The sequence below is a fragment of the Schistocerca americana genome, unplaced genomic scaffold (assembly GCF_021461395.2).
Source record: "Schistocerca americana isolate TAMUIC-IGC-003095 unplaced genomic scaffold, iqSchAmer2.1 HiC_scaffold_325, whole genome shotgun sequence".
Taxonomy (NCBI): Eukaryota; Metazoa; Arthropoda; class Insecta; order Orthoptera; family Acrididae; genus Schistocerca; species Schistocerca americana.
Window position 1 is genome coordinate 148630 of NW_025726044.1, and position 25274 is coordinate 173903.

The window sequence follows — 25274 nt, forward strand, 5'->3', positions numbered from 1 at the left end:
TACCGCTGGCCCGAGCATCGGTGGTTCAGTGGTAGAATGCTCGCCTGCCACGCGGGCGGCCCGGGTTCGATTCCCGGCCGATGCATCATTTTGTTTTTTCTCCGGTAGGGGTGCTGCGTGTCTTTCGCACTCGAACTGCGTGAGCCATGAGAATGAACCGCGGGATTCCGTGTGGAAAGAACCAATCATGCAGCGCGGACGACTGCTCGTTTGGACTCCTGCGTGCTATTGTACATACTGGCGTCGGCCTAGCATCGCAAGTTGCCTGCCGCGCCGTGAATGCACGTGTAGCAACAGAAAAAATGAGCCAGGGAGTGCAGACTCTCTACCACTTGTATTCGGTACTTACCAAGATTCCAGAAGGTCTAACGATCGCCTGCCTCGGTAGCGCAGTAGGCAGCGCGTAAGTCTCATAATCTTAAGGTCGTGAGTTCGATCGTCACCCGGGGCATCTAATTTTCTGTGACTGAAGGTGGTGCTGTTGCTAGGGCGCCAACTTATTTCTTGTTTGTTATCCACAACGTTTCAACGCTTCAGCGGGAAAATGTTTACTTCCTGTTATTGCTACATACAGCTTCCCTATTCCTCTTCTCCCAGCAGAGCATGAAGCCAAAAGCATTGCTCTGCGACGTTTGAGGTGCGCGCCTTGCCAGTCAGTATGTGCAAAGATGCTCGCAAAGAGAGCGACAATGCGACAAGCGACCGTACGAACGGTCGAATGAAACGGCCGCATCCGGTGTGGTCTAGTGGCTAGGATACCTGCCTTTCACCCAGGAGGCCCGGGTTCGATTCCCGGTACCGGAACGGAATTTTTTCCACACTAATCGTGACAAGTTTGAGCTGTCCGAGCGGCCGTTTCCCGTCCTGCTCGCAATATAGCTACTGTTTCGTGACCGTCAGCAGAATATAGACTAGGGAAGCAGACACACGACGACCATAGGAATGGTGTATGGCTTCATGCCATCTGATTCCAGCGTAGGGCTGAGCAGCTGCATCTGCCGAGGCCCGTTAGCTCAGTTGGTTAGAGCGTCGTGCTAATAACGCGAAGGTCGTGGGTTCGATCCCCCCACGGGCCACTTCTCTTTTACTACTGCGAAAAGGCAGCGCCGATTTCAGCTGGCGAGTGTGATGACCAAATGATCATCACCCTGCGTGGAAGTTGACAGAGGATCCGAACCCGACTCGTCGGGAAGCACTACAGCATTCACTCGGCAATGGCCATAATATCTTGAATACACTGGTTAGAGAAAATGAAAGAAAATGTCCGATTGCCGATGCGTAACAACTTTGGCCCTTGTCAGTACTTGGGCGGGTGAGCGCATGGGAACACAGGGCACTATTGGCAGTTTTACTTCCTATTTTTGTTTCTCCTTTGTTTTCGGAGCTACAGCCCGATTCGGCCAGGGAGACGCCACCGTGAAATGAAGGGGGCGTGCTGTGTGTCCATCGCCTCGCCTCTCCTTACCTCTCTCAGTCGTTTCTCGTGCTTGTCGTTTTGATATAGGCCGATTTGAGAGCGTCAGCTCTCGCGTCAGCTGAGCAAAGTCGAGACAAGTCGAGACACACTAAGGGCTGGTATGCAGCGAGTAAGCGGGCGAAAAAACATAAGTTTAAGAGCGCGTGGCAAAAGTACTCATACGCGAAATTAAAAGCCTGCTGCGGTGGCCGGGAATCGAACCCGGATCAACTGCTTGGAAGGCAACTATGCTGACCATTACACCACCACCGCACAAGCGAGCGCCCCGCCACCGCGCTGAGTCGGCTTCCCGCCTGTCGGCAGCGGCCGAAGGTGATCGTACCCGGCAGGCGCATTTCGAGGCAGGCTAGGGGAGCACATCCAGACGCATTCGGACAGCGTATCCGCGCACATTTCGCATCCTTTGGCAAGAGTCGGCGCCGGCGACGCAAGAGTACGCAGAGGACCGCGTTCTGGCGGCATCTTTAAGCAGTGCAGTGCAGGATTCAGCGTCTGCAGCATCTTCTCCACAGAATGCTACGGCGCTTGACGGCAGTCCCACTTTCCCTTGAGACATCTGCTCGGGAAGCAGCGTGAAGGTACCGCTGGCCCGAGCATCGGTGGTTCAGTGGTAGAATGCTCGCCTGCCACGCGGGCGGCCCGGGTTCGATTCCCGGCCGATGCATCATTTTGTTTTTTCTCCGGTAGGGGTGCTGCGTGTCTTTCGCACTCGAACTGCGTGAGCCATGAGAATGAACCGCGGGATTCCGTGTGGAAAGAACCAATCATGCAGCGCGGACGACTGCTCGTTTGGACTCCTGCGTGCTATTGTACATACTGGCGTCGGCCTAGCATCGCAAGTTGCCTGCCGCGCCGTGAATGCACGTGTAGCAACAGAAAAAATGAGCCAGGGAGTGCAGACTCTCTACCACTTGTATTCGGTACTTACCAAGATTCCAGAAGGTCTAACGATCGCCTGCCTCGGTAGCGCAGTAGGCAGCGCGTAAGTCTCATAATCTTAAGGTCGTGAGTTCGGTCCTCACCCGGGGCATCTAATTTTCTGTGACTGAAGGTGGTGCTGTTGCTAGGGCGCCAACTTATTTCTTGTTTGTTATCCACAACGTTTCAACGCTTCAGCGGGAAAATGTTTACTTCCTGTTATTGCTACATACAGCTTCCCTATTCCTCTTCTCCCAGCAGAGCATGAAGCCAAAAGCATTGCTCTGCGACGTTTGAGGTGCGCGCCTTGCCGGTCAGTATGTGCAAAGATGCTCGCAAAGAGAGCGACAATGCGACAAGCGACCGTACGAACGGTCGAATGAAACGGCCGCATCCGGTGTGGTCTAGTGGCTAGGATACCTGCCTTTCACCCAGGAGGCCCGGGTTCGATTCCCGGTACCGGAACGGAATTTTTTCCACACTAATCGTGACAAGTTTGAGCTGTCCGAGCGGCCGTTTCCCGTCCTGCTCGCAATATAGCTACTGTTTCGTGACCGTCAGCAGAATATAGACTAGGGAAGCAGACACACGACGACCATAGGAATGGTGTATGGCTTCATGCCATCTGATTCCAGCGTAGGGCTGAGCAGCTGCATCTGCCGAGGCCCGTTAGCTCAGTTGGTTAGAGCGTCGTGCTAATAACGCGAAGGTCGTGGGTTCGATCCCCCCACGGGCCACTTCTCTTTTACTACTGCGAAAAGGCAGCGCCGATTTCAGCTGGCGAGTGTGATGACCAAATGATCATCACCCTGCGTGGAAGTTGACAGAGGATCCGAACCCGACTCGTCGGGAAGCACTACAGCATTCACTCGGCAATGGCCATAATATCTTGAATACACTGGTTAGAGAAAATGAAAGAAAATGTCCGATTGCCGATGCGTAACAACTTTGGCCCTTGTCAGTACTTGGGCGGGTGAGCGCATGGGAACACAGGGCACTATTGGCAGTTTTACTTCCTATTTTTGTTTCTCCTTTGTTTTCGGAGCTACAGCCCGATTCGGCCAGGGAGACGCCACCGTGAAATGAAGGGGGCGTGCTGTGTGTCCATCGCCTCGCCTCTCCTTACCTCTCTCAGTCGTTTCTCGTGCTTGTCGTTTTGATATAGGCCGATTTGAGAGCGTCAGCTGAGCAAAGTCGAGACAAGTCGAGACACACTAAGGGCTGGTATGCAGCGAGTAAGAGGGCGAAAAAACAATAGTTTAAGAGCGCGTGGCAAAAGTACTCATACGCGAAATTAAAAGCCTGCTGCGGTGGCCGGGAATCGAACCCGGATCAACTGCTTGGAAGGCAACTATGCTGACCATTACACCACCACCGCACAAGCGAGCGCCCCGCCACCGCGCTGAGTCGGCTTCCCGCCTGTCGGCAGCGGCCGAAGGTGATCGTACCCGGCAGGCGCATTTCGAGGCAGGCTAGGGGAGCACATCCAGACGCATTCGGACAGCGTATCCGCGCACATTTCGCATCCTTTGGCAAGAGTCGGCGCCGGCGACGCAAGAGTACGCAGAGGACCGCGTTCTGGCGGCATCTTTAAGCAGTGCAGTGCAGGATTCAGCGTCTGCAGCATCTTCTCCACAGAATGCTACGGCGCTTGACGGCAGTCCCACTTTCCCTTGAGACATCTGCTCGGGAAGCAGCGTGAAGGTACCGCTGGCCCGAGCATCGGTGGTTCAGTGGTAGAATGCTCGCCTGCCACGCGGGCGGCCCGGGTTCGATTCCCGGCCGATGCATCATTTTGTTTTTTCTCCGGTAGGGGTGCTGCGTGTCTTTCGCACTCGAACTGCGTGAGCCATGAGAATGAACCGCGGGATTCCGTGTGGAAAGAACCAATCATGCAGCGCGGACGACTGCTCGTTTGGACTCCTGCGTGCTATTGTACATACTGGCGTCGGCCTAGCATCGCAAGTTGCCTGCCGCGCCGTGAATGCACGTGTAGCAACAGAAAAAATGAGCCAGGGAGTGCAGACTCTCTACCACTTGTATTCGGTACTTACCAAGATTCCAGAAGGTCTAACGATCGCCTGCCTCGGTAGCGCAGTAGGCAGCGCGTAAGTCTCATAATCTTAAGGTCGTGAGTTCGGTCCTCACCCGGGGCATCTAATTTTCTGTGACTGAAGGTGGTGCTGTTGCTAGGGCGCCAACTTATTTCTTGTTTGTTATCCACAACGTTTCAACGCTTCAGCGGGAAAATGTTTACTTCCTGTTATTGCTACATACAGCTTCCCTATTCCTCTTCTCCCAGCAGAGCATGAAGCCAAAAGCATTGCTCTGCGACGTTTGAGGTGCGCGCCTTGCCAGTCAGTATGTGCAAAGATGCTCGCAAAGAGAGCGACAATGCGACAAGCGACCGTACGAACGGTCGAATGAAACGGCCGCATCCGGTGTGGTCTAGTGGCTAGGATACCTGCCTTTCACCCAGGAGGCCCGGGTTCGATTCCCGGTACCGGAACGGAATTTTTTCCACACTAATCGTGACAAGTTTGAGCTGTCCGAGCGGCCGTTTCCCGTCCTGCTCGCAATATAGCTACTGTTTCGTGACCGTCAGCAGAATATAGACTAGGGAAGCAGACACACGACGACCATAGGAATGGTGTATGGCTTCATGCCATCTGATTCCAGCGTAGGGCTGAGCAGCTGCATCTGCCGAGGCCCGTTAGCTCAGTTGGTTAGAGCGTCGTGCTAATAACGCGAAGGTCGTGGGTTCGATCCCCCCACGGGCCACTTCTCTTTTACTACTGCGAAAAGGCAGCGCCGATTTCAGCTGGCGAGTGTGATGACCAAATGATCATCACCCTGCGTGGAAGTTGACAGAGGATCCGAACCCGACTCGTCGGGAAGCACTACAGCATTCACTCGGCAATGGCCATAATATCTTGAATACACTGGTTAGAGAAAATGAAAGAAAATGTCCGATTGCCGATGCGTAACAACTTTGGCCCTTGTCAGTACTTGGGCGGGTGAGCGCATGGGAACACAGGGCACTATTGGCAGTTTTACTTCCTATTTTTGTTTCTCCTTTGTTTTCGGAGCTACAGCCCGATTCGGCCAGGGAGACGCCACCGTGAAATGAAGGGGGCGTGCTGTGTGTCCATCGCCTCGCCTCTCCTTACCTCTCTCAGTCGTTTCTCGTGCTTGTCGTTTTGATATAGGCCGATTTGAGAGCGTCAGCTCTCGCGTCAGCTGAGCAAAGTCGAGACAAGTCGAGACACACTAAGGGCTGGTATGCAGCGAGTAAGAGGGCGAAAAAACAATAGTTTAAGAGCGCGTGGCAAAAGTACTCATACGCGAAATTAAAAGCCTGCTGCGGTGGCCGGGAATCGAACCCGGATCAACTGCTTGGAAGGCAACTATGCTGACCATTACACCACCACCGCACAAGCGAGCGCCCCGCCACCGCGCTGAGTCGGCTTCCCGCCTGTCGGCAGCGGCCGAAGGTGATCGTACCCGGCAGGCGCATTTCGAGGCAGGCTAGGGGAGCACATCCAGACGCATTCGGACAGCGTATCCGCGCACATTTCGCATCCTTTGGCAAGAGTCGGCGCCGGCGACGCAAGAGTACGCAGAGGACCGCGTTCTGGCGGCATCTTTAAGCAGTGCAGTGCAGGATTCAGCGTCTGCAGCATCTTCTCCACAGAATGCTACGGCGCTTGACGGCAGTCCCACTTTCCCTTGAGACATCTGCTCGGGAAGCAGCGTGAAGGTACCGCTGGCCCGAGCATCGGTGGTTCAGTGGTAGAATGCTCGCCTGCCACGCGGGCGGCCCGGGTTCGATTCCCGGCCGATGCATCATTTTGTTTTTTCTCCGGTAGGGGTGCTGCGTGTCTTTCGCACTCGAACTGCGTGAGCCATGAGAATGAACCGCGGGATTCCGTGTGGAAAGAACCAATCATGCAGCGCGGACGACTGCTCGTTTGGACTCCTGCGTGCTATTGTACATACTGGCGTCGGCCTAGCATCGCAAGTTGCCTGCCGCGCCGTGAATGCACGTGTAGCAACAGAAAAAATGAGCCAGGGAGTGCAGACTCTCTACCACTTGTATTCGGTACTTACCAAGATTCCAGAAGGTCTAACGATCGCCTGCCTCGGTAGCGCAGTAGGCAGCGCGTAAGTCTCATAATCTTAAGGTCGTGAGTTCGGTCCTCACCCGGGGCATCTAATTTTCTGTGACTGAAGGTGGTGCTGTTGCTAGGGCGCCAACTTATTTCTTGTTTGTTATCCACAACGTTTCAACGCTTCAGCGGGAAAATGTTTACTTCCTGTTATTGCTACATACAGCTTCCCTATTCCTCTTCTCCCAGCAGAGCATGAAGCCAAAAGCATTGCTCTGCGACGTTTGAGGTGCGCGCCTTGCCAGTCAGTATGTGCAAAGATGCTCGCAAAGAGAGCGACAATGCGACAAGCGACCGTACGAACGGTCGAATGAAACGGCCGCATCCGGTGTGGTCTAGTGGCTAGGATACCTGCCTTTCACCCAGGAGGCCCGGGTTCGATTCCCGGTACCGGAACGGAATTTTTTCCACACTAATCGTGACAAGTTTGAGCTGTCCGAGCGGCCGTTTCCCGTCCTGCTCGCAATATAGCTACTGTTTCGTGACCGTCAGCAGAATATAGACTAGGGAAGCAGACACACGACGACCATAGGAATGGTGTATGGCTTCATGCCATCTGATTCCAGCGTAGGGCTGAGCAGCTGCATCTGCCGAGGCCCGTTAGCTCAGTTGGTTAGAGCGTCGTGCTAATAACGCGAAGGTCGTGGGTTCGATCCCCCCACGGGCCACTTCTCTTTTACTACTGCGAAAAGGCAGCGCCGATTTCAGCTGGCGAGTGTGATGACCAAATGATCATCACCCTGCGTGGAAGTTGACAGAGGATCCGAACCCGACTCGTCGGGAAGCACTACAGCATTCACTCGGCAATGGCCATAATATCTTGAATACACTGGTTAGAGAAAATGAAAGAAAATGTCCGATTGCCGATGCGTAACAACTTTGGCCCTTGTCAGTACTTGGGCGGGTGAGCGCATGGGAACACAGGGCACTATTGGCAGTTTTACTTCCTATTTTTGTTTCTCCTTTGTTTTCGGAGCTACAGCCCGATTCGGCCAGGGAGACGCCACCGTGAAATGAAGGGGGCGTGCTGTGTGTCCATCGCCTCGCCTCTCCTTACCTCTCTCAGTCGTTTCTCGTGCTTGTCGTTTTGATATAGGCCGATTTGAGAGCGTCAGCTCTCGCGTCAGCTGAGCAAAGTCGAGACAAGTCGAGACACACTAAGGGCTGGTATGCAGCGAGTAAGAGGGCGAAAAAACAATAGTTTAAGAGCGCGTGGCAAAAGTACTCATACGCGAAATTAAAAGCCTGCTGCGGTGGCCGGGAATCGAACCCGGATCAACTGCTTGGAAGGCAACTATGCTGACCATTACACCACCACCGCACAAGCGAGCGCCCCGCCACCGCGCTGAGTCGGCTTCCCGCCTGTCGGCAGCGGCCGAAGGTGATCGTACCCGGCAGGCGCATTTCGAGGCAGGCTAGGGGAGCACATCCAGACGCATTCGGACAGCGTATCCGCGCACATTTCGCATCCTTTGGCAAGAGTCGGCGCCGGCGACGCAAGAGTACGCAGAGGACCGCGTTCTGGCGGCATCTTTAAGCAGTGCAGTGCAGGATTCAGCGTCTGCAGCATCTTCTCCACAGAATGCTACGGCGCTTGACGGCAGTCCCACTTTCCCTTGAGACATCTGCTCGGGAAGCAGCGTGAAGGTACCGCTGGCCCGAGCATCGGTGGTTCAGTGGTAGAATGCTCGCCTGCCACGCGGGCGGCCCGGGTTCGATTCCCGGCCGATGCATCATTTTGTTTTTTCTCCGGTAGGGGTGCTGCGTGTCTTTCGCACTCGAACTGCGTGAGCCATGAGAATGAACCGCGGGATTCCGTGTGGAAAGAACCAATCATGCAGCGCGGACGACTGCTCGTTTGGACTCCTGCGTGCTATTGTACATACTGGCGTCGGCCTAGCATCGCAAGTTGCCTGCCGCGCCGTGAATGCACGTGTAGCAACAGAAAAAATGAGCCAGGGAGTGCAGACTCTCTACCACTTGTATTCGGTACTTACCAAGATTCCAGAAGGTCTAACGATCGCCTGCCTCGGTAGCGCAGTAGGCAGCGCGTAAGTCTCATAATCTTAAGGTCGTGAGTTCGATCCTCACCCGGGGCATCTAATTTTCTGTGACTGAAGGTGGTGCTGTTGCTAGGGCGCCAACTTATTTCTTGTTTGTTATCCACAACGTTTCAACGCTTCAGCGGGAAAATGTTTACTTCCTGTTATTGCTACATACAGCTTCCCTATTCCTCTTCTCCCAGCAGAGCATGAAGCCAAAAGCATTGCTCTGCGACGTTTGAGGTGCGCGCCTTGCCAGTCAGTATGTGCAAAGATGCTCGCAAAGAGAGCGACAATGCGACAAGCGACCGTACGAACGGTCGAATGAAACGGCCGCATCCGGTGTGGTCTAGTGGCTAGGATACCTGCCTTTCACCCAGGAGGCCCGGGTTCGATTCCCGGTACCGGAACGGAATTTTTTCCACACTAATCGTGACAAGTTTGAGCTGTCCGAGCGGCCGTTTCCCGTCCTGCTCGAAATATAGCTACTGTTTCGTGACCGTCAGCAGAATATAGACTAGGGAAGCAGACACACGACGACCATAGGAATGGTGTATGGCTTCATGCCATCTGATTCCAGCGTAGGGCTGAGCAGCTGCATCTGCCGAGGCCCGTTAGCTCAGTTGGTTAGAGCGTCGTGCTAATAACGCGAAGGTCGTGGGTTCGATCCCCCCACGGGCCACTTCTCTTTTACTACTGCGAAAAGGCAGCGCCGATTTCAGCTGGCGAGTGTGATGACCAAATGATCATCACCCTGCGTGGAAGTTGACAGAGGATCCGAACCCGACTCGTCGGGAAGCACTACAGCATTCACTCGGCAATGGCCATAATATCTTGAATACACTGGTTAGAGAAAATGAAAGAAAATGTCCGATTGCCGATGCGTAACAACTTTGGCCCTTGTCAGTACTTGGGCGGGTGAGCGCATGGGAACACAGGGCACTATTGGCAGTTTTACTTCCTATTTTTGTTTCTCCTTTGTTTTCGGAGCTACAGCCCGATTCGGCCAGGGAGACGCCACCGTGAAATGAAGGGGGCGTGCTGTGTGTCCATCGCCTCGCCTCTCCTTACCTCTCTCAGTCGTTTCTCGTGCTTGTCGTTTTGATATAGGCCGATTTGAGAGCGTCAGCTCTCGCGTCAGCTGAGCAAAGTCGAGACAAGTCGAGACACACTAAGGGCTGGTATGCAGCGAGTAAGAGGGCGAAAAAACAATAGTTTAAGAGCGCGTGGCAAAAGTACTCATACGCGAAATTAAAAGCCTGCTGCGGTGGCCGGGAATCGAACCCGGATCAACTGCTTGGAAGGCAACTATGCTGACCATTACACCACCACCGCACAAGCGAGCGCCCCGCCACCGCGCTGAGTCGGCTTCCCGCCTGTCGGCAGCGGCCGAAGGTGATCGTACCCGGCAGGCGCATTTCGAGGCAGGCTAGGGGAGCACATCCAGACGCATTCGGACAGCGTATCCGCGCACATTTCGCATCCTTTGGCAAGAGTCGGCGCCGGCGACGCAAGAGTACGCAGAGGACCGCGTTCTGGCGGCATCTTTAAGCAGTGCAGTGCAGGATTCAGCGTCTGCAGCATCTTCTCCACAGAATGCTACGGCGCTTGACGGCAGTCCCACTTTCCCTTGAGACATCTGCTCGGGAAGCAGCGTGAAGGTACCGCTGGCCCGAGCATCGGTGGTTCAGTGGTAGAATGCTCGCCTGCCACGCGGGCGGCCCGGGTTCGATTCCCGGCCGATGCATCATTTTGTTTTTTCTCCGGTAGGGGTGCTGCGTGTCTTTCGCACTCGAACTGCGTGAGCCATGAGAATGAACCGCGGGATTCCGTGTGGAAAGAACCAATCATGCAGCGCGGACGACTGCTCGTTTGGACTCCTGCGTGCTATTGTACATACTGGCGTCGGCCTAGCATCGCAAGTTGCCTGCCGCGCCGTGAATGCACGTGTAGCAACAGAAAAAATGAGCCAGGGAGTGCAGACTCTCTACCACTTGTATTCGGTACTTACCAAGATTCCAGAAGGTCTAACGATCGCCTGCCTCGGTAGCGCAGTAGGCAGCGCGTAAGTCTCATAATCTTAAGGTCGTGAGTTCGGTCCTCACCCGGGGCATCTAATTTTCTGTGACTGAAGGTGGTGCTGTTGCTAGGGCGCCAACTTATTTCTTGTTTGTTATCCACAACGTTTCAACGCTTCAGCGGGAAAATGTTTACTTCCTGTTATTGCTACATACAGCTTCCCTATTCCTCTTCTCCCAGCAGAGCATGAAGCCAAAAGCATTGCTCTGCGACGTTTGAGGTGCGCGCCTTGCCAGTCAGTATGTGCAAAGATGCTCGCAAAGAGAGCGACAATGCGACAAGCGACCGTACGAACGGTCGAATGAAACGGCCGCATCCGGTGTGGTCTAGTGGCTAGGATACCTGCCTTTCACCCAGGAGGCCCGGGTTCGATTCCCGGTACCGGAACGGAATTTTTTCCACACTAATCGTGACAAGTTTGAGCTGTCCGAGCGGCCGTTTCCCGTCCTGCTCGCAATATAGCTACTGTTTCGTGACCGTCAGCAGAATATAGACTAGGGAAGCAGACACACGACGACCATAGGAATGGTGTATGGCTTCATGCCAACTGATTCCAGCGTAGGGCTGAGCAGCTGCATCTGCCGAGGCCCGTTAGCTCAGTTGGTTAGAGCGTCGTGCTAATAACGCGAAGGTCGTGGGTTCGATCCCCCCACGGGCCACTTCTCTTTTACTACTGCGAAAAGGCAGCGCCGATTTCAGCTGGCGAGTGTGATGACCAAATGATCATCACCCTGCGTGGAAGTTGACAGAGGATCCGAACCCGACTCGTCGGGAAGCACTACAGCATTCACTCGGCAATGGCCATAATATCTTGAATACACTGGTTAGAGAAAATGAAAGAAAATGTCCGATTGCCGATGCGTAACAACTTTGGCCCTTGTCAGTACTTGGGCGGGTGAGCGCATGGGAACACAGGGCACTATTGGCAGTTTTACTTCCTATTTTTGTTTCTCCTTTGTTTTCGGAGCTACAGCCCGATTCGGCCAGGGAGACGCCACCGTGAAATGAAGGGGGCGTGCTGTGTGTCCATCGCCTCGCCTCTCCTTACCTCTCTCAGTCGTTTCTCGTGCTTGTCGTTTTGATATAGGCCGATTTGAGAGCGTCAGCTCTCGCGTCAGCTGAGCAAAGTCGAGACAAGTCGAGACACACTAAGGGCTGGTATGCAGCGAGTAAGAGGGCGAAAAAACAATAGTTTAAGAGCGCGTGGCAAAAGTACTCATACGCGAAATTAAAAGCCTGCTGCGGTGGCCGGGAATCGAACCCGGATCAACTGCTTGGAAGGCAACTATGCTGACCATTACACCACCACCGCACAAGCGAGCGCCCCGCCACCGCGCTGAGTCGGCTTCCCGCCTGTCGGCAGCGGCCGAAGGTGATCGTACCCGGCAGGCGCATTTCGAGGCAGGCTAGGGGAGCACATCCAGACGCATTCGGACAGCGTATCCGCGCACATTTCGCATCCTTTGGCAAGAGTCGGCGCCGGCGACGCAAGAGTACGCAGAGGACCGCGTTCTGGCGGCATCTTTAAGCAGTGCAGTGCAGGATTCAGCGTCTGCAGCATCTTCTCCACAGAATGCTACGGCGCTTGACGGCAGTCCCACTTTCCCTTGAGACATCTGCTCGGGAAGCAGCGTGAAGGTACCGCTGGCCCGAGCATCGGTGGTTCAGTGGTAGAATGCTCGCCTGCCACGCGGGCGGCCCGGGTTCGATTCCCGGCCGATGCATCATTTTGTTTTTTCTCCGGTAGGGGTGCTGCGTGTCTTTCGCACTCGAACTGCGTGAGCCATGAGAATGAACCGCGGGATTCCGTGTGGAAAGAACCAATCATGCAGCGCGGACGACTGCTCGTTTGGACTCCTGCGTGCTATTGTACATACTGGCGTCGGCCTAGCATCGCAAGTTGCCTGCCGCGCCGTGAATGCACGTGTAGCAACAGAAAAAATGAGCCAGGGAGTGCAGACTCTCTACCACTTGTATTCGGTACTTACCAAGATTCCAGAAGGTCTAACGATCGCCTGCCTCGGTAGCGCAGTAGGCAGCGCGTAAGTCTCATAATCTTAAGGTCGTGAGTTCGGTCCTCACCCGGGGCATCTAATTTTCTGTGACTGAAGGTGGTGCTGTTGCTAGGGCGCCAACTTATTTCTTGTTTGTTATCCACAACGTTTCAACGCTTCAGCGGGAAAATGTTTACTTCCTGTTATTGCTACATACAGCTTCCCTATTCCTCTTCTCCCAGCAGAGCATGAAGCCAAAAGCATTGCTCTGCGACGTTTGAGGTGCGCGCCTTGCCAGTCAGTATGTGCAAAGATGCTCGCAAAGAGAGCGACAATGCGACAAGCGACCGTACGAACGGTCGAATGAAACGGCCGCATCCGGTGTGGTCTAGTGGCTAGGATACCTGCCTTTCACCCAGGAGGCCCGGGTTCGATTCCCGGTACCGGAACGGAATTTTTTCCACACTAATCGTGACAAGTTTGAGCTGTCCGAGCGGCCGTTTCCCGTCCTGCTCGCAATATAGCTACTGTTTCGTGACCGTCAGCAGAATATAGACTAGGGAAGCAGACACACGACGACCATAGGAATGGTGTATGGCTTCATGCCAACTGATTCCAGCGTAGGGCTGAGCAGCTGCATCTGCCGAGGCCCGTTAGCTCAGTTGGTTAGAGCGTCGTGCTAATAACGCGAAGGTCGTGGGTTCGATCCCCCCACGGGCCACTTCTCTTTTACTACTGCGAAAAGGCAGCGCCGATTTCAGCTGGCGAGTGTGATGACCAAATGATCATCACCCTGCGTGGAAGTTGACAGAGGATCCGAACCCGACTCGTCGGGAAGCACTACAGCATTCACTCGGCAATGGCCATAATATCTTGAATACACTGGTTAGAGAAAATGAAAGAAAATGTCCGATTGCCGATGCGTAACAACTTTGGCCCTTGTCAGTACTTGGGCGGGTGAGCGCATGGGAACACAGGGCACTATTGGCAGTTTTACTTCCTATTTTTGTTTCTCCTTTGTTTTCGGAGCTACAGCCCGATTCGGCCAGGGAGACGCCACCGTGAAATGAAGGGGGCGTGCTGTGTGTCCATCGCCTCGCCTCTCCTTACCTCTCTCAGTCGTTTCTCGTGCTTGTCGTTTTGATATAGGCCGATTTGAGAGCGTCAGCTCTCGCGTCAGCTGAGCAAAGTCGAGACAAGTCGAGACACACTAAGGGCTGGTATGCAGCGAGTAAGAGGGCGAAAAAACAATAGTTTAAGAGCGCGTGGCAAAAGTACTCATACGCGAAATTAAAAGCCTGCTGCGGTGGCCGGGAATCGAACCCGGATCAACTGCTTGGAAGGCAACTATGCTGACCATTACACCACCACCGCACAAGCGAGCGCCCCGCCACCGCGCTGAGTCGGCTTCCCGCCTGTCGGCAGCGGCCGAAGGTGATCGTACCCGGCAGGCGCATTTCGAGGCAGGCTAGGGGAGCACATCCAGACGCATTCGGACAGCGTATCCGCGCACATTTCGCATCCTTTGGCAAGAGTCGGCGCCGGCGACGCAAGAGTACGCAGAGGACCGCGTTCTGGCGGCATCTTTAAGCAGTGCAGTGCAGGATTCAGCGTCTGCAGCATCTTCTCCACAGAATGCTACGGCGCTTGACGGCAGTCCCACTTTCCCTTGAGACATCTGCTCGGGAAGCAGCGTGAAGGTACCGCTGGCCCGAGCATCGGTGGTTCAGTGGTAGAATGCTCGCCTGCCACGCGGGCGGCCCGGGTTCGATTCCCGGCCGATGCATCATTTTGTTTTTTCTCCGGTAGGGGTGCTGCGTGTCTTTCGCACTCGAACTGCGTGAGCCATGAGAATGAACCGCGGGATTCCGTGTGGAAAGAACCAATCATGCAGCGCGGACGACTGCTCGTTTGGACTCCTGCGTGCTATTGTACATACTGGCGTCGGCCTAGCATCGCAAGTTGCCTGCCGCGCCGTGAATGCACGTGTAGCAACAGAAAAAATGAGCCAGGGAGTGCAGACTCTCTACCACTTGTATTCGGTACTTACCAAGATTCCAGAAGGTCTAACGATCGCCTGCCTCGGTAGCGCAGTAGGCAGCGCGTAAGTCTCATAATCTTAAGGTCGTGAGTTCGGTCCTCACCCGGGGCATCTAATTTTCTGTGACTGAAGGTGGTGCTGTTGCTAGGGCGCCAACTTATTTCTTGTTTGTTATCCACAACGTTTCAACGCTTCAGCGGGAAAATGTTTACTTCCTGTTATTGCTACATACAGCTTCCCTATTCCTCTTCTCCCAGCAGAGCATGAAGCCAAAAGCATTGCTCTGCGACGTTTGAGGTGCGCGCCTTGCCAGTCAGTATGTGCAAAGATGCTCGCAAAGAGAGCGACAATGCGACAAGCGACCGTACGAACGGTCGAATGAAACGGCCGCATCCGGTGTGGTCTAGTGGCTAGGATACCTGCCTTTCACCCAGGAGGCCCGGGTTCGATTCCCGGTACCGGAACGGAATTTTTTCCACACTAATCGTGACAAGTTTGAGCTGTCCGAGCGGCCGTTTCCCGTCCTGCTCGCAATATAGCTACTGTTTCGTGACCGTCAGCAGAATATAGACTAGGGAAGCAGACACACGACGACCATAGGAATGGTGTATGGCTTCATGCCAACTGATTCCAGCGTAGGGCTGAGCAGCTGCATCTGCCGAGGCCCGTTAGCTCAGTTGGTTAGAGCGTCGTGCTAATAACGCGAAGGTCGTGGGTTCGATCCCCCCACGGGCCACTTCTCTTTTACTACTGCGAAAAGGCAGCGCCGATTTCAGCTGGCGAGTGTGATGACCAAATGATCATCACCCTGCGTGGAAGTTGACAGAGGATCCGAACCCGACTCGTCGGGAAGCACTACAGCATTCACTCGGCAATGGCCATAATATCTTGAATACACTGGTTAGAGAAAATGAAAGAAAATGTCCGATTGCCGATGCGTAACAACTTTGGCCCTTGTCAGTACTTGGGCGGGTGAGCGCATGGGAACACAGGGCACTATTGGCAGTTTTACTTCCTATTTTTGTTTCTCCTTTGTTTTCGGAGCTACAGCCCGATTCGGCCAGGGAGACGCCACCGTGAAATGAAGGGGGCGTGCTGTGTGTCCATCGCCTCGCCTCTCCTTACCTCTCTCAGTCGTTTCTCGTGCTTGTCGTTTTGATATAGGCCGATTTGAGAGCGTCAGCTCTCGCGTCAGCTGAGCAAAGTCGAGACAAGTCGAGACACACTAAGGGCTGGTATGCAGCGAGTAAGAGGGCGAAAAAACAATAGTTTAAGAGCGCGTGGCAAAAGTACTCATACGCGAAATTAAAAGCCTGCTGCGGTGGCCGGGAATCGAACCCGGATCAACTGCTTGGAAGGCAACTATGCTGACCATTACACCACCACCGCACAAGCGAGCGCCCCGCCACCGCGCTGAGTCGGCTTCCCGCCTGTCGGCAGCGGCCGAAGGTGATCGTACCCGGCAGGCGCATTTCGAGGCAGGCTAGGGGAGCACATCCAGACGCATTCGGACAGCGTATCCGCGCACATTTCGCATCCTTTGGCAAGAGTCGGCGCCGGCGACGCAAGAGTACGCAGAGGACCGCGTTCTGGCGGCATCTTTAAGCAGTGCAGTGCAGGATTCAGCGTCTGCAGCATCTTCTCCACAGAATGCTACGGCGCTTGACGGCAGTCCCACTTTCCCTTGAGACATCTGCTCGGGAAGCAGCGTGAAGGTACCGCTGGCCCGAGCATCGGTGGTTCAGTGGTAGAATGCTCGCCTGCCACGCGGGCGGCCCGGGTTCGATTCCCGGCCGATGCATCATTTTGTTTTTTCTCCGGTAGGGGTGCTGCGTGTCTTTCGCACTCGAACTGCGTGAGCCATGAGAATGAACCGCGGGATTCCGTGTGGAAAGAACCAATCATGCAGCGCGGACGACTGCTCGTTTGGACTCCTGCGTGCTATTGTACATACTGGCGTCGGCCTAGCATCGCAAGTTGCCTGCCGCGCCGTGAATGCACGTGTAGCAACAGAAAAAATGAGCCAGGGAGTGCAGACTCTCTACCACTTGTATTCGGTACTTACCAAGATTCCAGAAGGTCTAACGATCGCCTGCCTCGGTAGCGCAGTAGGCAGCGCGTAAGTCTCATAATCTTAAGGTCGTGAGTTCGATCCTCACCCGGGGCATCTAATTTTCTGTGACTGAAGGTGGTGCTGTTGCTAGGGCGCCAACTTATTTCTTGTTTGTTATCCACAACGTTTCAACGCTTCAGCGGGAAAATGTTTACTTCCTGTTATTGCTACATACAGCTTCCCTATTCCTCTTCTCCCAGCAGAGCATGAAGCCAAAAGCATTGCTCTGCGACGTTTGAGGTGCGCGCCTTGCCAGTCAGTATGTGCAAAGATGCTCGCAAAGAGAGCGACAATGCGACAAGCGACCGTACGAACGGTCGAATGAAACGGCCGCATCCGGTGTGGTCTAGTGGCTAGGATACCTGCCTTTCACCCAGGAGGCCCGGGTTCGATTCCCGGTACCGGAACGGAATTTTTTCCACACTAATCGTGACAAGTTTGAGCTGTCCGAGCGGCCGTTTCCCGTCCTGCTCGCAATATAGCTACTGTTTCGTGACCGTCAGCAGAATATAGACTAGGGAAGCAGACACACGACGACCATAGGAATGGTGTATGGCTTCATGCCATCTGATTCCAGCGTAGGGCTGAGCAGCTGCATCTGCCGAGGCCCGTTAGCTCAGTTGGTTAGAGCGTCGTGCTAATAACGCGAAGGTCGTGGGTTCGATCCCCCCACGGGCCACTTCTCTTTTACTACTGCGAAAAGGCAGCGCCGATTTCAGCTGGCGAGTGTGATGACCAAATGATCATCACCCTGCGTGGAAGTTGACAGAGGATCCGAACCCGACTCGTCGGGAAGCACTACAGCATTCACTCGGCAATGGCCATAATATCTTGAATACACTGGTTAGAGAAAATGAAAGAAAATGTCCGATTGCCGATGCGTAACAACTTTGGCCCTTGTCAGTACTTGGGCGGGTGAGCGCATGGGAACACAGGGCACTATTGGCAGTTTTACTTCCTATTTTTGTTTCTCCTTTGTTTTCGGAGCTACAGCCCGATTCGGCCAGGGAGACGCCACCGTGAAATGAAGGGGGCGTGCTGTGTGTCCATCGCCTCGCCTCTCCTTACCTCTCTCAGTCGTTTCTCGTGCTTGTCGTTTTGATATAGGCCGATTTGAGAGCGTCAGCTCTCGCGTCAGCTGAGCAAAGGCGAGACAAGTCGAGACACACTAAGGGCTGGTATGCAGCGAGTAAGAGGGCGAAAAAACAATAGTTTAAGAGCGCGTGGCAAAAGTACTCATACGCGAAATTAAAAGCCTGCTGCGGTGGCCGGGAATCGAACCCGGATCAACTGCTTGGAAGGCAACTATGCTGACCATTACACCACCACCGCACAAGCGAGCGCCCCGCCACCGCGCTGAGTCGGCTTCCCGCCTGTCGGCAGCGGCCGAAGGTGATCGTACCCGGCAGGCGCATTTCGAGGCAGGCTAGGGGAGCACATCCAGACGCATTCGGACAGCGTATCCGCGCACATTTCGCATCCTTTGGCAAGAGTCGGCGCCGGCGACGCAAGAGTACGCAGAGGACCGCGTTCTGGCGGCATCTTTAAGCAGTGCAGTGCAGGATTCAGCGTCTGCAGCATCTTCTCCACAGAATGCTACGGCGCTTGACGGCAGTCCCACTTTCCCTTGAGACATCTGCTCGGGAAGCAGCGTGAAGGTACCGCTGGCCCGAGCATCGGTGGTTCAGTGGTAGAATGCTCGCCTGCCACGCGGGCGGCCCGGGTTCGATTCCCGGCCGATGCATCATTTTGTTTTTTCTCCGGTAGGGGTGCTGCGTGTCTTTCGCACTCGAACTGCGTGAGCCATGAGAATGAACCGCGGGATTCCGTGTGGAAAGAACCAATCATGCAGCGCGGACGACTGCTCGTTTGGACTCCTGCGTGCTATTGTACATACTGGCGTCGGCCTAGCATCGCAAGTTGCCTGCCGCGCCGTGAATGCACGTGTAGCAACAGAAAAAATGAGCCAGGGAGTGCAGACTCTCTACCACTTGTATTCGGTACTTACCAAGATTCCAGAAGGTCTAACGATCGCCTGCCTCGGTAGCGCAGTAGGCAGCGCGTAAGTCTCATAATCTTAAGGTCGTGAGTTCGGTCCTCACCCGGGGCATCTAATTTTCTGTGACTGAAGGTGGTGCTGTTGCTAGGGCGCCAACTTATTTCTTGTTTGTTATCCACAACGTTTCAACGCTTCAGCGGGAAAATGTTTACTTCCTGTTATTGCTACATACAGCTTCCCTATTCCTCTTCTCCCAGCAGAGCATGAAGCCAAAAGCATTGCTCTGCGACGTTTGAGGTGCGCGCCTTGCCAGTCAGTATGTGCAAAGATGCTCGCAAAGAGAGCGACAATGCGACAAGCGACCGTACGAACGGTCGAATGAAACGGCCGCATCCGGTGTGGTCTAGTGGCTAGGATACCTGCCTTTCACCCAGGAGGCCCGGGTTCGATTCCCGGTACCGGAACGGAATTTTTTCCACACTAATCGTGACAAGTTTGAGCTGTCCGAGCGGCCGTTTCCCGTCCTGCTCGCAATATAGCTACTGTTTCGTGACCGTCAGCAGAATATAGACTAGGGAAGCAGACACACGACGACCATAGGAATGGTGTATGGCTTCATGCCATCTGATTCCAGCGTAGGGCTGAGCAGCTGCATCTGCCGAGGCCCGTTAGCTCAGTTGGTTAGAGCGTCGTGCTAATAACGCGAAGGTCGTGGGTTCGATCCCCCCACGGGCCACTTCTCTTTTACTACTGCGAAAAGGCAGCGCCGATTTCAGCTGGCGAGTGTGATGACCAAATGATCATCACCCTGCGTGGAAGTTGACAGAGGATCCGAACCCGACTCGTCGGGAAGCACTACAGCATTCACTCGGCAATGGCCATAATATCTTGAATACACTGGTTAGAGAAAATGAAAGAAAATGTCCGATTGCCGATGCGTAACAACTTTGGCCCTTGTCAGTACTTGGGCGGGTGAGCGCATGGGAACACAGGGCACTATTGGCAGTTTTACTTCCTATTTTTGTTTCTCCTTTGTTTTCGGAGCTACAGCCCGATTCGGCCAGGGAGACGCCACCGTGAAATGAAGGGGGCGTGCTGTGTGTCCATCGCCTCGCCTCTCCTTACCTCTCTCAGTCGTTTCTCGTGCTTGTCGTTTTGATATAGGCCGATTTGAGAGCGTCAGCTCTCGCGTCAGCTGAGCAAAGGCGAGACAAGTCGAGACACACTAAGGGCTGGTATGCAGCGAGTAAGAGGGCGAAAAAACAATAGTTTAAGAGCGCGTGGCAAAAGTACTCATACGCGAAATTAAAAGCCTGCTGCGGTGGCCGGGAATCGAACCCGGATCAACTGCTTGGAAGGCAACTATGCTGACCATTACACCACCACCGCACAAGCGAGCGCCCCGCCACCGCGCTGAGTCGGCTTCCCGCCTGTCGGCAGCGGCCGAAGGTGATCGTACCCGGCAGGCGCATTTCGAGGCAGGCTAGGGGAGCACATCCAGACGCATTCGGACAGCGTATCCGCGCACATTTCGCATCCTTTGGCAAGAGTCGGCGCCGGCGACGCAAGAGTACGCAGAGGACCGCGTTCTGGCGGCATCTTTAAGCAGTGCAGTGCAGGATTCAGCGTCTGCAGCATCTTCTCCACAGAATGCTACGGCGCTTGACGGCAGTCCCACTTTCCCTTGAGACATCTGCTCGGGAAGCAGCGTGAAGGTACCGCTGGCCCGAGCATCGGTGGTTCAGTGGTAGAATGCTCGCCTGCCACGCGGGCGGCCCGGGTTCGATTCCCGGCCGATGCATCATTTTGTTTTTTCTCCGGTAGGGGTGCTGCGTGTCTTTCGCACTCGAACTGCGTGAGCCATGAGAATGAACCGCGGGATTCCGTGTGGAAAGAACCAATCATGCAGCGCGGACGACTGCTCGTTTGGACTCCTGCGTGCTATTGTACATACTGGCGTCGGCCTAGCATCGCAAGTTGCCTGCCGCGCCGTGAATGCACGTGTAGCAACAGAAAAAATGAGCCAGGGAGTGCAGACTCTCTACCACTTGTATTCGGTACTTACCAAGATTCCAGAAGGTCTAACGATCGCCTGCCTCGGTAGCGCAGTAGGCAGCGCGTAAGTCTCATAATCTTAAGGTCGTGAGTTCGGTCCTCACCCGGGGCATCTAATTTTCTGTGACTGAAGGTGGTGCTGTTGCTAGGGCGCCAACTTATTTCTTGTTTGTTATCCACAACGTTTCAACGCTTCAGCGGGAAAATGTTTACTTCCTGTTATTGCTACATACAGCTTCCCTATTCCTCTTCTCCCAGCAGAGCATGAAGCCAAAAGCATTGCTCTGCGACGTTTGAGGTGCGCGCCTTGCCAGTCAGTATGTGCAAAGATGCTCGCAAAGAGAGCGACAATGCGACAAGCGACCGTACGAACGGTCGAATGAAACGGCCGCATCCGGTGTGGTCTAGTGGCTAGGATACCTGCCTTTCACCCAGGAGGCCCGGGTTCGATTCCCGGTACCGGAACGGAATTTTTTCCACACTAATCGTGACAAGTTTGAGCTGTCCGAGCGGCCGTTTCCCGTCCTGCTCGCAATATAGCTACTGTTTCGTGACCGTCAGCAGAATATAGACTAGGGAAGCAGACACACGACGACCATAGGAATGGTGTATGGCTTCATGCCATCTGATTCCAGCGTAGGGCTGAGCAGCTGCATCTGCCGAGGCCCGTTAGCTCAGTTGGTTAGAGCGTCGTGCTAATAACGCGAAGGTCGTGGGTTCGATCCCCCCACGGGCCACTTCTCTTTTACTACTGCGAAAAGGCAGCGCCGATTTCAGCTGGCGAGTGTGATGACCAAATGATCATCACCCTGCGTGGAAGTTGACAGAGGATCCGAACCCGACTCGTCGGGAAGCACTACAGCATTCACTCGGCAATGGCCATAATATCTTGAATACACTGGTTAGAGAAAATGAAAGAAAATGTCCGATTGCCGATGCGTAACAACTTTGGCCCTTGTCAGTACTTGGGCGGGTGAGCGCATGGGAACACAGGGCACTATTGGCAGTTTTACTTCCTATTTTTGTTTCTCCTTTGTTTTCGGAGCTACAGCCCGATTCGGCCAGGGAGACGCCACCGTGAAATGAAGGGGGCGTGCTGTGTGTCCATCGCCTCGCCTCTCCTTACCTCTCTCAGTCGTTTCTCGTGCTTGTCGTTTTGATATAGGCCGATTTGAGAGCGTCAGCTCTCGCGTCAGCTGAGCAAAGGCGAGACAAGTCGAGACACACTAAGGGCTGGTATGCAGCGAGTAAGAGGGCGAAAAAACAATAGTTTAAGAGCGCGTGGCAAAAGTACTCATACGCGAAATTAAAAGCCTGCTGCGGTGGCCGGGAATCGAACCCGGATCAACTGCTTGGAAGGCAACTATGCTGACCATTACACCACCACCGCACAAGCGAGCGCCCCGCCACCGCGCTGAGTCGGCTTCCCGCCTGTCGGCAGCGGCCGAAGGTGATCGTACCCGGCAGGCGCATTTCGAGGCAGGCTAGGGGAGCACATCCAGACGCATTCGGACAGCGTATCCGCGCACATTTCGCATCCTTTGGCAAGAGTCGGCGCCGGCGACGCAAGAGTACGCAGAGGACCGCGTTCTGGCGGCATCTTTAAGCAGTGCAGTGCAGGATTCAGCGTCTGCAGCATCTTCTCCACAGAATGCTACGGCGCTTGACGGCAGTCCCACTTTCCCTTGAGACATCTGCTCGGGAAGCAGCGTGAAGGTACCGCTGGCCCGAGCATCGGTGGTTCAGTGGTAGAATGCTCGCCTGCCACGCGGGCGGCCCGGGTTCGATTCCCGGCCGATGCATCATTTTGTTTTTTCTCCGGTAGGGGTGCTGCGTGTCTTTCGCACTCGAACTGCGTGAGCCATGAGAATGAACCGCGGGATTCCGTGTGGAAAGAACCAATCATGCAGCGCGGACGACTGCTCGTTTGGACTCCTGCGTGCTATTGTACATACTGGCGTCGGCCTAGCATCGCAAGTTGCCTGCCGCGCCGTGAATGCACGTGTAGCAACAGAAAAAATGAGCCAGGGAGTGCAGACTCTCTACCACTTGTATTCGGTACTTACCAAGATTCCAGAAGGTCTAACGATCGCCTGCCTCGGTAGCGCAGTAGGCAGCGCGTAAGTCTCATAATCTTAAGGTCGTGAGTTCGGTCCTCACCCGGGGCATCTAATTTTCTGTGACTGAAGGTGGTGCTGTTGCTAGGGCGCCAACTTATTTCTTGTTTGTTATCCACAACGTTTCAACGCTTCAGCGGGAAAATGTTTACTTCCTGTTATTGCTACATACAGCTTCCCTATTCCTCTTCTCCCAGCAGAGCATGAAGCCAAAAGCATTGCTCTGCGACGTTTGAGGTGCGCGCCTTGCCAGTCAGTATGTGCAAAGATGCTCGCAAAGAGAGCGACAATGCGACAAGCGACCGTACGAACGGTCGAATGAAACGGCCGCATCCGGTGTGGTCTAGTGGCTAGGATACCTGCCTTTCACCCAGGAGGCCCGGGTTCGATTCCCGGTACCGGAACGGAATTTTTTCCACACTAATCGTGACAAGTTTGAGCTGTCCGAGCGGCCGTTTCCCGTCCTGCTCGCAATATAGCTACTGTTTCGTGACCGTCAGCAGAATATAGACTAGGGAAGCAGACACACGACGACCATAGGAATGGTGTATGGCTTCATGCCATCTGATTCCAGCGTAGGGCTGAGCAGCTGCATCTGCCGAGGCCCGTTAGCTCAGTTGGTTAGAGCGTCGTGCTAATAACGCGAAGGTCGTGGGTTCGATCCCCCCACGGGCCACTTCTCTTTTACTACTGCGAAAAGGCAGCGCCGATTTCAGCTGGCGAGTGTGATGACCAAATGATCATCACCCTGCGTGGAAGTTGACAGAGGATCCGAACCCGACTCGTCGGGAAGCACTACAGCATTCACTCGGCAATGGCCATAATATCTTGAATACACTGGTTAGAGAAAATGAAAGAAAATGTCCGATTGCCGATGCGTAACAACTTTGGCCCTTGTCAGTACTTGGGCGGGGTGAGCGCATGGGAACACAGGGCACTATTGGCAGTTTTACTTCCTATTTTTGTTTCTCCTTTGTTTTCGGAGCTACAGCCCGATTCGGCCAGGGAGACGCCACCGTGAAATGAAGGGGGCGTGCTGTGTGTCCATCGCCTCGCCTCTCCTTACCTCTCTCAGTCGTTTCTCGTGCTTGTCGTTTTGATATAGGCCGATTTGAGAGCGTCAGCTCTCGCGTCAGCTGAGCAAAGTCGAGACAAGTCGAGACACACTAAGGGCTGGTATGCAGCGAGTAAGAGGGCGAAAAAACAATAGTTTAAGAGCGCGTGGCAAAAGTACTCATACGCGAAATTAAAAGCCTGCTGCGGTGGCCGGGAATCGAACCCGGATCAACTGCTTGGAAGGCAACTATGCTGACCATTACACCACCACCGCACAAGCGAGCGCCCCGCCACCGCGCTGAGTCGGCTTCCCGCCTGTCGGCAGCGGCCGAAGGTGATCGTACCCGGCAGGCGCATTTCGAGGCAGGCTAGGGGAGCACATCCAGACGCATTCGGACAGCGTATCCGCGCACATTTCGCATCCTTTGGCAAGAGTCGGCGCCGGCGACGCAAGAGTACGCAGAGGACCGCGTTCTGGCGGCATCTTTAAGCAGTGCAGTGCAGGATTCAGCGTCTGCAGCATCTTCTCCACAGAATGCTACGGCGCTTGACGGCAGTCCCACTTTCCCTTGAGACATCTGCTCGGGAAGCAGCGTGAAGGTACCGCTGGCCCGAGCATCGGTGGTTCAGTGGTAGAATGCTCGCCTGCCACGCGGGCGGCCCGGGTTCGATTCCCGGCCGATGCATCATTTTGTTTTTTCTCCGGTAGGGGTGCTGCGTGTCTTTCGCACTCGAACTGCGTGAGCCATGAGAATGAACCGCGGGATTCCGTGTGGAAAGAACCAATCATGCAGCGCGGACGACTGCTCGTTTGGACTCCTGCGTGCTATTGTACATACTGGCGTCGGCCTAGCATCGCAAGTTGCCTGCCGCGCCGTGAATGCACGTGTAGCAACAGAAAAAATGAGCCAGGGAGTGCAGACTCTCTACCACTTGTATTCGGTACTTACCAAGATTCCAGAAGGTCTAACGATCGCCTGCCTCGGTAGCGCAGTAGGCAGCGCGTAAGTCTCATAATCTTAAGGTCGTGAGTTCGATCCTCACCCGGGGCATCTAATTTTCTGTGACTGAAGGTGGTGCTGTTGCTAGGGCGCCAACTTATTTCTTGTTTGTTATCCACAACGTTTCAACGCTTCAGCGGGAAAATGTTTACTTCCTGTTATTGCTACATACAGCTTCCCTATTCCTCTTCTCCCAGCAGAGCATGAAGCCAA

General features: G+C 54.4%; 62 non-coding genes across 62 annotated transcripts; 50 read left to right on the forward strand and 12 right to left on the reverse strand.

The window, feature by feature from the left end:
- Positions 1 to 14: 14 nt before the first annotated feature.
- Trnag-gcc lies at positions 15 to 85 on the forward strand. The gene has a single exon. It is a non-coding gene; the product is annotated as a tRNA-Gly (tRNA).
- A 293-nt stretch (positions 86 to 378) lies between these two features.
- Trnam-cau lies at positions 379 to 451 on the forward strand. The gene has a single exon. It is a non-coding gene; the product is annotated as a tRNA-Met (tRNA).
- Positions 452 to 732: 281 nt separating this feature from the next.
- Trnae-uuc lies at positions 733 to 804 on the forward strand. The gene has a single exon. It is a non-coding gene; the product is annotated as a tRNA-Glu (tRNA).
- A 198-nt stretch (positions 805 to 1002) lies between these two features.
- Trnai-aau lies at positions 1003 to 1076 on the forward strand. The gene has a single exon. It is a non-coding gene; the product is annotated as a tRNA-Ile (tRNA).
- A 581-nt stretch (positions 1077 to 1657) lies between these two features.
- Trnag-ucc lies at positions 1658 to 1729 on the reverse strand. Its single transcript has one exon. It is a non-coding gene; the product is annotated as a tRNA-Gly (tRNA).
- A 341-nt stretch (positions 1730 to 2070) lies between these two features.
- Trnag-gcc lies at positions 2071 to 2141 on the forward strand. Its single transcript has one exon. It is a non-coding gene; the product is annotated as a tRNA-Gly (tRNA).
- A 293-nt stretch (positions 2142 to 2434) lies between these two features.
- Positions 2435 to 2507, forward strand: Trnam-cau. The gene has a single exon. It is a non-coding gene; the product is annotated as a tRNA-Met (tRNA).
- A 281-nt stretch (positions 2508 to 2788) lies between these two features.
- On the forward strand, positions 2789 to 2860 carry Trnae-uuc. The gene has a single exon. It is a non-coding gene; the product is annotated as a tRNA-Glu (tRNA).
- A 198-nt stretch (positions 2861 to 3058) lies between these two features.
- On the forward strand, positions 3059 to 3132 carry Trnai-aau. Its single transcript has one exon. It is a non-coding gene; the product is annotated as a tRNA-Ile (tRNA).
- A 569-nt stretch (positions 3133 to 3701) lies between these two features.
- Positions 3702 to 3773, reverse strand: Trnag-ucc. Its single transcript has one exon. It is a non-coding gene; the product is annotated as a tRNA-Gly (tRNA).
- A 341-nt stretch (positions 3774 to 4114) lies between these two features.
- Positions 4115 to 4185, forward strand: Trnag-gcc. The gene has a single exon. It is a non-coding gene; the product is annotated as a tRNA-Gly (tRNA).
- Positions 4186 to 4478: 293 nt separating this feature from the next.
- Trnam-cau lies at positions 4479 to 4551 on the forward strand. Its single transcript has one exon. It is a non-coding gene; the product is annotated as a tRNA-Met (tRNA).
- A 281-nt stretch (positions 4552 to 4832) lies between these two features.
- Trnae-uuc lies at positions 4833 to 4904 on the forward strand. The gene has a single exon. It is a non-coding gene; the product is annotated as a tRNA-Glu (tRNA).
- A 198-nt stretch (positions 4905 to 5102) lies between these two features.
- On the forward strand, positions 5103 to 5176 carry Trnai-aau. Its single transcript has one exon. It is a non-coding gene; the product is annotated as a tRNA-Ile (tRNA).
- A 581-nt stretch (positions 5177 to 5757) lies between these two features.
- Trnag-ucc lies at positions 5758 to 5829 on the reverse strand. The gene has a single exon. It is a non-coding gene; the product is annotated as a tRNA-Gly (tRNA).
- Positions 5830 to 6170: 341 nt separating this feature from the next.
- On the forward strand, positions 6171 to 6241 carry Trnag-gcc. The gene has a single exon. It is a non-coding gene; the product is annotated as a tRNA-Gly (tRNA).
- A 293-nt stretch (positions 6242 to 6534) lies between these two features.
- On the forward strand, positions 6535 to 6607 carry Trnam-cau. The gene has a single exon. It is a non-coding gene; the product is annotated as a tRNA-Met (tRNA).
- A 281-nt stretch (positions 6608 to 6888) lies between these two features.
- Positions 6889 to 6960, forward strand: Trnae-uuc. The gene has a single exon. It is a non-coding gene; the product is annotated as a tRNA-Glu (tRNA).
- Positions 6961 to 7158: 198 nt separating this feature from the next.
- On the forward strand, positions 7159 to 7232 carry Trnai-aau. Its single transcript has one exon. It is a non-coding gene; the product is annotated as a tRNA-Ile (tRNA).
- Positions 7233 to 7813: 581 nt separating this feature from the next.
- On the reverse strand, positions 7814 to 7885 carry Trnag-ucc. The gene has a single exon. It is a non-coding gene; the product is annotated as a tRNA-Gly (tRNA).
- Positions 7886 to 8226: 341 nt separating this feature from the next.
- Positions 8227 to 8297, forward strand: Trnag-gcc. The gene has a single exon. It is a non-coding gene; the product is annotated as a tRNA-Gly (tRNA).
- Positions 8298 to 8590: 293 nt separating this feature from the next.
- Positions 8591 to 8663, forward strand: Trnam-cau. The gene has a single exon. It is a non-coding gene; the product is annotated as a tRNA-Met (tRNA).
- A 281-nt stretch (positions 8664 to 8944) lies between these two features.
- Positions 8945 to 9016, forward strand: Trnae-uuc. Its single transcript has one exon. It is a non-coding gene; the product is annotated as a tRNA-Glu (tRNA).
- Positions 9017 to 9214: 198 nt separating this feature from the next.
- Trnai-aau lies at positions 9215 to 9288 on the forward strand. Its single transcript has one exon. It is a non-coding gene; the product is annotated as a tRNA-Ile (tRNA).
- Positions 9289 to 9869: 581 nt separating this feature from the next.
- Trnag-ucc lies at positions 9870 to 9941 on the reverse strand. The gene has a single exon. It is a non-coding gene; the product is annotated as a tRNA-Gly (tRNA).
- Positions 9942 to 10282: 341 nt separating this feature from the next.
- Trnag-gcc lies at positions 10283 to 10353 on the forward strand. Its single transcript has one exon. It is a non-coding gene; the product is annotated as a tRNA-Gly (tRNA).
- Positions 10354 to 10646: 293 nt separating this feature from the next.
- On the forward strand, positions 10647 to 10719 carry Trnam-cau. The gene has a single exon. It is a non-coding gene; the product is annotated as a tRNA-Met (tRNA).
- A 281-nt stretch (positions 10720 to 11000) lies between these two features.
- Trnae-uuc lies at positions 11001 to 11072 on the forward strand. Its single transcript has one exon. It is a non-coding gene; the product is annotated as a tRNA-Glu (tRNA).
- A 198-nt stretch (positions 11073 to 11270) lies between these two features.
- On the forward strand, positions 11271 to 11344 carry Trnai-aau. The gene has a single exon. It is a non-coding gene; the product is annotated as a tRNA-Ile (tRNA).
- A 581-nt stretch (positions 11345 to 11925) lies between these two features.
- On the reverse strand, positions 11926 to 11997 carry Trnag-ucc. Its single transcript has one exon. It is a non-coding gene; the product is annotated as a tRNA-Gly (tRNA).
- A 341-nt stretch (positions 11998 to 12338) lies between these two features.
- On the forward strand, positions 12339 to 12409 carry Trnag-gcc. The gene has a single exon. It is a non-coding gene; the product is annotated as a tRNA-Gly (tRNA).
- Positions 12410 to 12702: 293 nt separating this feature from the next.
- Positions 12703 to 12775, forward strand: Trnam-cau. The gene has a single exon. It is a non-coding gene; the product is annotated as a tRNA-Met (tRNA).
- Positions 12776 to 13056: 281 nt separating this feature from the next.
- Trnae-uuc lies at positions 13057 to 13128 on the forward strand. Its single transcript has one exon. It is a non-coding gene; the product is annotated as a tRNA-Glu (tRNA).
- Positions 13129 to 13326: 198 nt separating this feature from the next.
- Positions 13327 to 13400, forward strand: Trnai-aau. The gene has a single exon. It is a non-coding gene; the product is annotated as a tRNA-Ile (tRNA).
- Positions 13401 to 13981: 581 nt separating this feature from the next.
- Positions 13982 to 14053, reverse strand: Trnag-ucc. Its single transcript has one exon. It is a non-coding gene; the product is annotated as a tRNA-Gly (tRNA).
- Positions 14054 to 14394: 341 nt separating this feature from the next.
- On the forward strand, positions 14395 to 14465 carry Trnag-gcc. Its single transcript has one exon. It is a non-coding gene; the product is annotated as a tRNA-Gly (tRNA).
- A 293-nt stretch (positions 14466 to 14758) lies between these two features.
- On the forward strand, positions 14759 to 14831 carry Trnam-cau. The gene has a single exon. It is a non-coding gene; the product is annotated as a tRNA-Met (tRNA).
- Positions 14832 to 15112: 281 nt separating this feature from the next.
- Positions 15113 to 15184, forward strand: Trnae-uuc. The gene has a single exon. It is a non-coding gene; the product is annotated as a tRNA-Glu (tRNA).
- A 198-nt stretch (positions 15185 to 15382) lies between these two features.
- Positions 15383 to 15456, forward strand: Trnai-aau. The gene has a single exon. It is a non-coding gene; the product is annotated as a tRNA-Ile (tRNA).
- Positions 15457 to 16037: 581 nt separating this feature from the next.
- Positions 16038 to 16109, reverse strand: Trnag-ucc. The gene has a single exon. It is a non-coding gene; the product is annotated as a tRNA-Gly (tRNA).
- A 341-nt stretch (positions 16110 to 16450) lies between these two features.
- On the forward strand, positions 16451 to 16521 carry Trnag-gcc. The gene has a single exon. It is a non-coding gene; the product is annotated as a tRNA-Gly (tRNA).
- A 293-nt stretch (positions 16522 to 16814) lies between these two features.
- Positions 16815 to 16887, forward strand: Trnam-cau. Its single transcript has one exon. It is a non-coding gene; the product is annotated as a tRNA-Met (tRNA).
- Positions 16888 to 17168: 281 nt separating this feature from the next.
- On the forward strand, positions 17169 to 17240 carry Trnae-uuc. Its single transcript has one exon. It is a non-coding gene; the product is annotated as a tRNA-Glu (tRNA).
- Positions 17241 to 17438: 198 nt separating this feature from the next.
- Positions 17439 to 17512, forward strand: Trnai-aau. The gene has a single exon. It is a non-coding gene; the product is annotated as a tRNA-Ile (tRNA).
- A 581-nt stretch (positions 17513 to 18093) lies between these two features.
- Positions 18094 to 18165, reverse strand: Trnag-ucc. The gene has a single exon. It is a non-coding gene; the product is annotated as a tRNA-Gly (tRNA).
- Positions 18166 to 18506: 341 nt separating this feature from the next.
- Positions 18507 to 18577, forward strand: Trnag-gcc. The gene has a single exon. It is a non-coding gene; the product is annotated as a tRNA-Gly (tRNA).
- A 293-nt stretch (positions 18578 to 18870) lies between these two features.
- Trnam-cau lies at positions 18871 to 18943 on the forward strand. Its single transcript has one exon. It is a non-coding gene; the product is annotated as a tRNA-Met (tRNA).
- Positions 18944 to 19224: 281 nt separating this feature from the next.
- Positions 19225 to 19296, forward strand: Trnae-uuc. The gene has a single exon. It is a non-coding gene; the product is annotated as a tRNA-Glu (tRNA).
- Positions 19297 to 19494: 198 nt separating this feature from the next.
- Positions 19495 to 19568, forward strand: Trnai-aau. The gene has a single exon. It is a non-coding gene; the product is annotated as a tRNA-Ile (tRNA).
- Positions 19569 to 20149: 581 nt separating this feature from the next.
- Positions 20150 to 20221, reverse strand: Trnag-ucc. Its single transcript has one exon. It is a non-coding gene; the product is annotated as a tRNA-Gly (tRNA).
- A 341-nt stretch (positions 20222 to 20562) lies between these two features.
- Trnag-gcc lies at positions 20563 to 20633 on the forward strand. Its single transcript has one exon. It is a non-coding gene; the product is annotated as a tRNA-Gly (tRNA).
- Positions 20634 to 20926: 293 nt separating this feature from the next.
- On the forward strand, positions 20927 to 20999 carry Trnam-cau. Its single transcript has one exon. It is a non-coding gene; the product is annotated as a tRNA-Met (tRNA).
- A 281-nt stretch (positions 21000 to 21280) lies between these two features.
- Positions 21281 to 21352, forward strand: Trnae-uuc. The gene has a single exon. It is a non-coding gene; the product is annotated as a tRNA-Glu (tRNA).
- Positions 21353 to 21550: 198 nt separating this feature from the next.
- Trnai-aau lies at positions 21551 to 21624 on the forward strand. Its single transcript has one exon. It is a non-coding gene; the product is annotated as a tRNA-Ile (tRNA).
- A 581-nt stretch (positions 21625 to 22205) lies between these two features.
- Trnag-ucc lies at positions 22206 to 22277 on the reverse strand. The gene has a single exon. It is a non-coding gene; the product is annotated as a tRNA-Gly (tRNA).
- Positions 22278 to 22618: 341 nt separating this feature from the next.
- On the forward strand, positions 22619 to 22689 carry Trnag-gcc. The gene has a single exon. It is a non-coding gene; the product is annotated as a tRNA-Gly (tRNA).
- Positions 22690 to 22982: 293 nt separating this feature from the next.
- On the forward strand, positions 22983 to 23055 carry Trnam-cau. Its single transcript has one exon. It is a non-coding gene; the product is annotated as a tRNA-Met (tRNA).
- A 281-nt stretch (positions 23056 to 23336) lies between these two features.
- Positions 23337 to 23408, forward strand: Trnae-uuc. The gene has a single exon. It is a non-coding gene; the product is annotated as a tRNA-Glu (tRNA).
- A 198-nt stretch (positions 23409 to 23606) lies between these two features.
- Positions 23607 to 23680, forward strand: Trnai-aau. The gene has a single exon. It is a non-coding gene; the product is annotated as a tRNA-Ile (tRNA).
- A 582-nt stretch (positions 23681 to 24262) lies between these two features.
- On the reverse strand, positions 24263 to 24334 carry Trnag-ucc. Its single transcript has one exon. It is a non-coding gene; the product is annotated as a tRNA-Gly (tRNA).
- Positions 24335 to 24675: 341 nt separating this feature from the next.
- Trnag-gcc lies at positions 24676 to 24746 on the forward strand. Its single transcript has one exon. It is a non-coding gene; the product is annotated as a tRNA-Gly (tRNA).
- Positions 24747 to 25039: 293 nt separating this feature from the next.
- Trnam-cau lies at positions 25040 to 25112 on the forward strand. Its single transcript has one exon. It is a non-coding gene; the product is annotated as a tRNA-Met (tRNA).
- The last annotated feature ends 162 nt before the right edge of the window (positions 25113 to 25274 follow it).